General features: G+C 35.4%; 1 long non-coding RNA gene across 1 annotated transcript; it reads right to left on the reverse strand.

Annotated features, from left to right (window-relative positions):
- Positions 1-3,973: 3,973 nt before the first annotated feature.
- Positions 3,974-7,698, reverse strand: LOC141339264 (uncharacterized). Its single transcript, XR_012355916.1, has 6 exons — positions 7,435-7,698; positions 6,829-7,314; positions 6,100-6,203; positions 5,648-5,757; positions 5,445-5,571; positions 3,974-4,753 (listed from the first exon to the last, which is right to left on the reverse strand). It is a non-coding gene; the product is annotated as an uncharacterized lncRNA (long non-coding RNA).
- Between the last annotated feature and the right edge of the window lie 1,411 nt (positions 7,699-9,109).

Consider the following 9,109-nt stretch of genomic DNA (forward strand, 5'->3'; position numbering starts at 1 on the left):
AATGAAAAGCACCCAAAGAGTATAGAAGGCGGAAATCCCCCAAATAGCTGCAGAGCTTAAGGGGTTAAGAACGCGTTGAGTGAGAGCGCGGGTGCAGCAGCCTCCATTTGTTGCCAGATCCACCTATTATGCGTGTTTTTTGACTCGTTTGTCCAATTTAGTGTGACACTTTGGAACGTTTATAAAGTGGAAAGTTGAACGTTAGTTTTATGCCAGTGTCATTATTCTAACGTTATTTTTATAACTTGTTAAAAAATAAAAATTTCTTCAGCTAAAAAAAAAACAAAAAAACTTTCCATGTAAAACATTATACTGAATAAAAAATCTTTCACAATCATCTACATGTCTGTCTATTTTGAAGTTTAGGCTATATGTAGTGCATTTGTGGGTGTTATAGCACAATTCTTAACACCTTACTTCGGACCTCACTAATTTTCAAACCCTGTTTATGGCCTTGTATGTTGTATGTTGTATTCTTCAAATGTTTTTTTTTTTTTACTCTTAGAGGGCAAACTAGTTGATGACAATGTGTCTCTTGATGGCCATGGTGGAAGTGTTTCAGTGTATTTGGAACCATTGCGATAAAAATAATATAGCTATTCAAAATACTGTACAGTTTGTACAATTCATGCCTAATGTTGCCAACTAGGAACAGGGAAACCAAATCAAACAATGTAATGTAATGCTGTAAAGTTGGCTATCTGAATTTTATCATAATTTTACCCATTAAAGCGGTTATCTTTACCATCATCGGAACAGGTGCCCCCCCAGAGATATTTGTCAGGAGCCGCCACTGTCTGTGAATGAAACAGCAGGTCCCATTGAACCAACTTCTCAAGATGGATATAAGTATGCAAAGTCAGTGTGTACCAACTCTAGGGCCTCACCAGCTTTTGTGTCAGTTTTCCTATTTCTGTTGTTGATGAACTTTCCCTCAGTACAAACATTACAGTCTAATTTGGCATTACCTGTGATTTTCATACCCTCAACCACTTCAGGTCATTTCAAATATATATTTTAGATATAAATAATTGAGGGGTGCACAAGATTAAAAACATTAAACAAGCTTCATTTTCACTCAATCTTAAAATATTTTAACTTGTAAGACAACAAACTCAACATTTACCATGAGATCAGTAAAACGACAACGAACATTAAGATGTGATTGCACTTGACTAACGTAAAAGTTGTAAGAACACCCACGCACACACGCACGCACATATATATTTATATTATATTTATATAATTATATTTATATAGAGAGGCTGAAGTTACCTTAGTAACAGACCACAATGTCGTTTACATAGCAAACACGGACTTTTACCATGGTGACTTAAGCCTAAATTATGTTAACAAGGCAGGTGAGGATAGCTGACCACATTAATCCTCAAATATTAGCGGATTTTATCTTTTAAAAACAACACTTATACAACTAGATATGTATATTATGTATACGTGTATACATTATTTTATAAATAATGTCAATAAATTATTTTATTGTCACTAAATACCAAAAAATCGCAGTTCTGTCTCAATGTATTCCGCTATGAACTTGAACTATTTGAGGCTTCGTGAATCACGTGACGATCGAGCGTTTTGTCTTGATTGACAGGAGTTCCGTCCAATCAGCAGCGACTACGCCGGTCACACAAAATACCTACCTTTTCCGTTTTGACGGATTTGTCGTTGTGTTTTCTGACTTATTGTTGTGTTTTCTGACTTGTCGTTTTTTTTTTTTTTTGTTTGTTTGTCATTGTGATTTCCGACTTGCTATTTGGTTTCCGGAGTTGTCATTGTGTTTTATGGTTTGCCGTTTTTTTTTTAGAGTTGATATTGCGTTTTCTAATTTGTAATTTTGATTCTGGATTTGTTATTTGGTTTTCAGATTTGTTTTTTGTGTTGCGATTTGTTGTTGTGATCCAGAGCCACACCGTTGAAATCCGTTTAGTGAAGCCTATGACTATCGAATTGGCATTTCACGCTTGTGAGGAAGAGGCTGGGCCATCTGGTGAAGACCAGAGATTTGCTGCAGCTTCTGAAGAAAAGGATGAAGAATAATAACCTGGAGTAACCCTAGATGCCCACTCTTCGTCTTTGTTTATATATATATATATATATATATATATATATATATATATATATATATATATATGCTTACCTAGCCATTTTTATATTTTTCCTTACAACCACAGCAATGTAATAAAGTGTCCATTAAGTAAGTGTACATGATAGTAAATCCCAAATTGGTTCAAAGGACCTTTGGATGAAAGATAAATTATTTGTTCATATTGATAAGCATCGTGATGTTGATGTTCTTATGATGTTATTATTTTGTTATTCTTATGTTATTTTGTTGATCTCTATTCTGCAGCAAATCGTAAAAAGGCATCTTTTGGAGGACCTTCATATTAAACATTTTTATAGAAAAAGTAACACTTTTTAAAGTAAATTGCTACTCTTTTCTAACAAAAGAAAAAGGCCACAGGAATTGTAGCACAAAAGAAAATTACTGTACAATTAGAAAAAAAAGTTTTTGTCTTTTGTTTTTCTGTCTTGTGAATAGATACAACATCATAATATTTGGTGGTGTGGATGGTTATTCCAGGAAGGTATGTTTTCACTTATTGTTTCTGAAAAAACACAGGTCACACCTTGTTTTTTTATTATTTCATTTATTTCTTATTTTTATTTAGTGTTTACTAGTCATCTGGTATCAAGAGCAGACCAGTCTCTAAAATGTATAAAAATTAATCTTGTTTCTTGAAAATTATACTGTAATACATTAATTTCCAGTCTATATGTTCTCCTCCCTACAGGTATAGGTACTTTACTGTTGCATTATTGTTCTTTTTCTTTGTATTTTCAGGTTATGTACTTGAATGCAGCAAATAATAACCAGGCATCTACAGCATACTACTACTTCTCAGAAGCAGTTCAAAAATTTGGTTTACCATCAAGGTGTGCATAGTAACAAGAAAGAAACGAAAAACCCGAATTGTGTGTCTGTAAATAGATTTTTATTAAGTTTAATTTCATCAAATGTATCTATCTTAAACATAAGAGTGAGGGGAGACCAAGGAGTGGAAAATGTACAGATAGCCGGGTACATGTTCTCTTCAAGAGGCGTTGACCGTGGAAGTTTCATAGCCGGTAAAAGTGTCCATAATCAAAGGTAAAGGACAATTTTCTGCAATTTCTAAAATATCAAAGAATTATTTAAAACTTGTATTTTCAGCAACCTATACTGCCTGTCGAAATATTTTTGCAGTGAGTTAGTATGTTTATGGCTTTTTCTTAAACAACCATTCTGAAATATGTTATATGTATCCCATGGTCAGATTCTTGGATGGAAATGTAACAAATTATGATATTTTTTTTTTTTTTTGACCAGTACATCTGTAGGTAGCTTTTCAGTGTCGCTGAAGTAGCAGAATATTTTACATTCAACAATAATAATTAATCTCAGCTGTATTATATGCACTGTTTTATTTATTTTAACACTTTAAAAAGAAACAAAAAAAAAATGTTTTTCTAATAGGATTGAGCGTCTCTGGCGTGATGTCAGAATCATGGTGACCAACAAGTACTCGGACATGCTGCACTCGCTGGAGGCAGAAGGATTGCTTGACTTGTCGGTGGTTGAGGAACTTTTCTGTGTGCACTACACTTTCCTCCCAAGACTTCAGGCAGATTTGGACACATTCACAGAAGCCTGGAAACATCATCCACTCTCCTCAGAGGGCAATCGAAGTCCAGAGCAGCTGTGGCAGATGGGACTGATACACACAAATACTGGCCAGTTAGAGAGTTACGAGGTATTGTAACACTGCTTTACTTCCTGTCAGCACACTGCTATTTATGGTAAGGTATTACTCTAGATACTTAACCATGTATTTAACTGCTATACCTTCAGGACATTGAAGAGCCAGACCTGGATTGGGACACAGCAGCTTCTTGGGAGTTGTTCCAGAATTTGAATGCCCTCCGAGTCCAGATAGATTGAGGGCCCTCGAACACCTGCTGAATTCAACTGGTGCTAATGTCCCTGTCAAAGAACTGTATTTGCTTTGTCGGGAGTTTGTTTCAACAAATCTATCATATTAATTGAACAGAAACAAAACACCAAGCAAGCTTAAAGACACAGATTTTATTGTGCACTGGAATTTGTTGAATACAAATATACTTTGTGAGCACATGTACTTTCTGAATTGAAAACAATTTGTAACAATCTGTCAACAAAGAATTAAGAACAATAAAGAAACGAACTACAGAATACATATTAAAACTGTTAAATTCCTGTTTTTTTTTTTGTTTTTTTTTCAAACTAATAACAGTATTTCAGACTAAACAGTATATGAAGTAAACACTACACTAAGAATTTATTTCATGATCGACCAAATTCTTTACTTTTACTCACAGCCTGTCGCATAATGCACAGAAACTCTTTGTAATTCCCCAAGTGCTGGGTGGGCAAGGTGATGGTACAGGAGCATGCGTTTACGAGAGGATAGCACAAACGCTGTTGACCGTACTGAAGCTGACAGTCGTGATTGAATTCTACGTGTATTTTGAATTTTTCTCTCTGCGTGGATGAAATGGGAACGTGGCCTTGACCAGTCAGCCACTGCATGAAGCTGCTGACAGTGATTTTTTCTTCTTGTTCATCTCCGCTGGTGTAGTGCCCCATTTTATCCCCTTGTTCATTGTCGTCCTCACCTCTGTTCTCTGTGCTGTTGCTTCCTTCTGCAAGAAACTAAATTAAAAGCAAATCTACAATGTTAAGTATTATAAATGAATAATGTAAACACTAGGGCTGGGTTGACCAATTTCATGATCCGATTCTCAATCACAAGCTTGCAATTCGATTACAGATTAAAATCAAAGTTTTGGATATATATCAGGTACAGTACATGCCAAATTTTCAAGAAAAAAAAAATCTTGACTATGCTGAAAAATATACACGAAAGTCAGTTGGTACTACATTATAATATAGAGGGTAAAAATTGACTGATTTGTGCGATACAACTGCTTAAATTACACTTAAGTTTTTATAAGTTACAATTACATAGTAATTCAGTTTTTTGTAAATATAAATATGAACATAAATAGTGGCTGTCATAAAAACTTAACAGATTTGTTCAAACATACAACATTAAAGAACACCCAGGACCTGGGTTGAAAAACACTGTATTAAAAATACCAAAGCACAAAGCTTACTGCGCTTTATTGGATGGGATGTGCACTACAATGTTCCATCCATTAAATAAAAACAGGCTAGGCTTATCGAATCTTGGGATTTAGGAATACCAATATTTTTCACCCAGCCCTAGTAAACACACTTTTATGTGTATCTTTAGTTACATCCATAATACCCAACACTGTATTGGCTGAGTGCACCCCATTAAAACTGATGTAATTACAACAATTCGGAGTAACAATGTTACCTTCATCTTCAAGGCTCTGAATGAAGTCTTGTAAATAGTTCACAATTCGCAACTCCCTCTGTCTTTTGACTGAGCCCACCTCACTTAAAATGGGTGTAAGGGCCGTTGTGAGGAAATCTGCATCAGGCTGCCAATCAAAAAGAACAACTTTTTATTATGCACCACTCAAAATCATATGTAAAAATGCAAGTAACAATACTTACTTTTTCAAAAGTAAAAGCTGATCATTTCATGAAGGCCATAGAGTTCCAATCCTTTGCACATCTGCTGCAGCACTGGAAGGATTCGGACAGTTGAATGCAGGACAACAGCACTACATAAAGTAAATAGTGTTTACAATAGAAAATACCTTGTTAATAAGAGGAATAGAAGTTATTATATAGTTATGAAATTACAATATAGTTAGGGTTAGGAAGAGGTTAAGAAGAGTTTGGGTTTAATTTACATTGACTATAGAAATTGTGACCTTTCAGGTCTGGGGGAAGGGTGCACTTCTGAAATTCAGTGATATTGTTATGCTTTCCAGAACAATCGGAAAAGCAAGGGAAATGGGTCTGCTTAAAGTGTTCAAAAAATCTAAACCCTAATGAGTAGATTTAAGAGGAAAAGGAAGTAGAGAGCCAGATTTAAAAAGAACTACAAATGTCACACATACCTGACAAGGTCCTCCTTTCTGTCAGATGTTAGTGGTCCAGTGTACCCACAAGCTACCACTCTTTCAGAGATGTCCAGCAATGCTGTAGTGTCTGCTGTCTCAATCTAAAAACAAAAGTGAAGACAGTACTTGAGTAATTTTGTTTGTTTGAATATTACCAAAATATACACGATTATACGGTATACAATTCCTGAAGTGTGGGAAAATAAATAAATGTATAAATAAGTATATATACAGGTCCTTCTAAAAAAAATAGCATATTGTGAAAAAGTTCATTAGACTTTCATATATTTTAGATTCATTACAACACAACTGAAGTAGTTCAAGCCTTTTATTGTTTTAAAATGGATGATTTTGGGATACAGCTCATGAAAACCCAAAATTCCTATCTCAAACAATTAGCATATTTCTTCTGGGTACATGGCTGAACACACAGGACAAGATACCTTACAGATGCAGAAAAATATGTTTAAAAAAAATCCTTAAAGCAAGAAACAAGATCTCAAGCAAACTTAAAATCATTACTATTATTAAATAAAAGTACTGAAATTTCAATGAACTACCATTAATAACCATTCGTGAATTAACATTAAAATTAAATGTAATAATTTTTCCTTCTACAGTGATTTTCAAATACACTGGAAATAATCCAACAACTCAAACCGCCTCCCGCTTTTTGTTGGGGCACTCCAAGAATGTGGTAAATAGTCCTGCATGCATTCATCTTACCTTGACATCCATCACTGCCAAAGATGAATCCATAGAATCCAACTCATCCCCCAACTGTGGATGTGAACAAAAAAAGATAGGATTTAAAGTGAGAACAAATCACTTTGTAGTTCCTGCAAGTTATGATATTAAGTTGCCACTGAAATGATCTGTTTTTCTGGAAGCTGACGGCACTTCTGTAGGATTTACTGTAGGATCTCTAGGGTCCTTTTATGCAAGTTTTGGACATAAAGACATGAACTGTGGTTATTAGAATAAGTAACCCAAAATTATTTTGTTACTAATTTATAAAATGAATAGTCTTATAGTAACAGATTTTGACTTGTATTTGGTGTGTTAATCATACAAAAATTACTGAAGAAAAATGATGCATAGTTAAAGTAAACCGGACTAAGCACGGCACTGAACAACCTACATTGACATAATCCAGTTCTGTGAAAAAATGGGTGGCTCTTCCGTATGAGATGACAAAAAATCTCCAGACTCCTGTAACAAATTTAATGCTGATTATGTACATATTAGAAAAAGTGAACAATTTTACTGATTGCTAAATATTTTATTTACTAAATGAAAACATTAAACTAAATAAATAAATAAAGAGTTTACCGATTCACAATCACTGGTGTTAATCCATATGTCTGTCTAACAATTCTGGACATGCATAGCCAGCAATTGTACAGGCATGTCTGTATGACATTTTGCACATCGAGCTTTCGGCATTTTTTCAAATTCTTTCGACGAGTACGGTAAAGGGGAGATGTCCACACTGTTCTGTATTGGCATAATATATAGACAGCCCTTTGTTCCTACTGTTTTAATGAGGTAGGACCCTGTGTAGCCTTCTGCCTCTGGCGCAACGACATTCAACTTTCGTTGACCTGATCCACCTGAGTATAAAAGATCAAAAGCCATATCAGCTTATTTATTTAATTTTAGCCAAAGAAATAACATTTCACTCCAACACTGAACAGTCAAGATAACCAAAGACAGACTCAAAAATACTGAAACAGGGATCCTATTTAAAGTAACAATACAGTCTAATGATGTGTAAAGTAGATGTCAACGAAGCTTCAAAAATGAACGAAACTAACTTACCAACAGCTTTATAGAGCATCCAGGCTCCTTCCAATCATTCCATTTTTGAATAGGTCTCCACCAATAGCTTAGATATCTGGTGGAATTAAACACACACTTTACATTTACATTTACATTTATTCATTTAGCAGACGCTTTTATCCAAAGCGACTTACAATTGGGAATACAACAAATAATTCATCCTAAGGAGGCAGATCGACATAGGAAGTGCTCAAAAGTACCATATGTCAGGCGTTGTCAGATGAGTACGGGCTAGAAAGGTAAGATCAGGAAAGAGAGGAGAATTTTTTTTTTTTTTTTTTTCAGATAGTCAGATAGTGTCGAAAAAGATTTGTTTTCAGCAGTCGCTTGAAGACAGTAATGGAGTCAGCGTTTCGGATGGGGGTGGGAAGATCATTCCACCAGGCAGGGACATTGAAGGAGAATGTTTTGGAAAGTGATTTCATGCCTCTCTGTGGTGGTACAATAAGGCGTCTTTCGCTAGAGGATCTCAGACTTCTGGAGGGAGTGTAGATGCGTAGTAGTGAATGGAGGTAGGCCGGTGATGAGCCGGTGGCTGTCCTATAGGCCAGCATCAGTGTCTTGAATTTGATGCGTGCTGTAACCGGTAGCCAGTGCAGGGATATGAAGAGAGGTGTGACATGGGCCTTCTTGGGCTCATTGAAGACGAGCCGTGCTGCTGCATTCTGAATCACACACTTCAAGCACTTCATCAAACAAGACTGGCTACATAAAAATAAATCAAGTCTTATCAAAATGATTAGAACACTAGTATTTTCCCTAGCTAAAAAAAAGGTTAAGTCTTTTGTGTGAGGAGGAAATATCAGTTTACATTTCCAAACACTCATTTGGCCATTAATTGTAATAATCCAGTGAGATTTAAGTCTGACAACAGCCAGTGCTCCACACAGAGATCTGATCATCATCATCATGGAATGACATGAGGAAAGAAAACAAACTGAGACGAAGAAGAATCGGAACCTAAACTCAGAAGAACTGTGGAGAACAACATTTCCAAGACACTTCAAGAAAGCTACCTGCAAAGCTACTGAAAAACTCTGCTTAAATGCACCGAGGACAAAAGCTGTTTTAAACACAAAGGATGCTCACACCAAGTGTTGATTTCATTTAGTTCATGGAAGTTAATTGATAAAGAAAATCTACTCATTACATTACTTTTGACAGC

The sequence above is a fragment of the Garra rufa genome, chromosome 7, assembly GCF_049309525.1.
Source record: "Garra rufa chromosome 7, GarRuf1.0, whole genome shotgun sequence".
Classification (NCBI taxonomy): domain Eukaryota; kingdom Metazoa; phylum Chordata; class Actinopteri; order Cypriniformes; family Cyprinidae; genus Garra; species Garra rufa.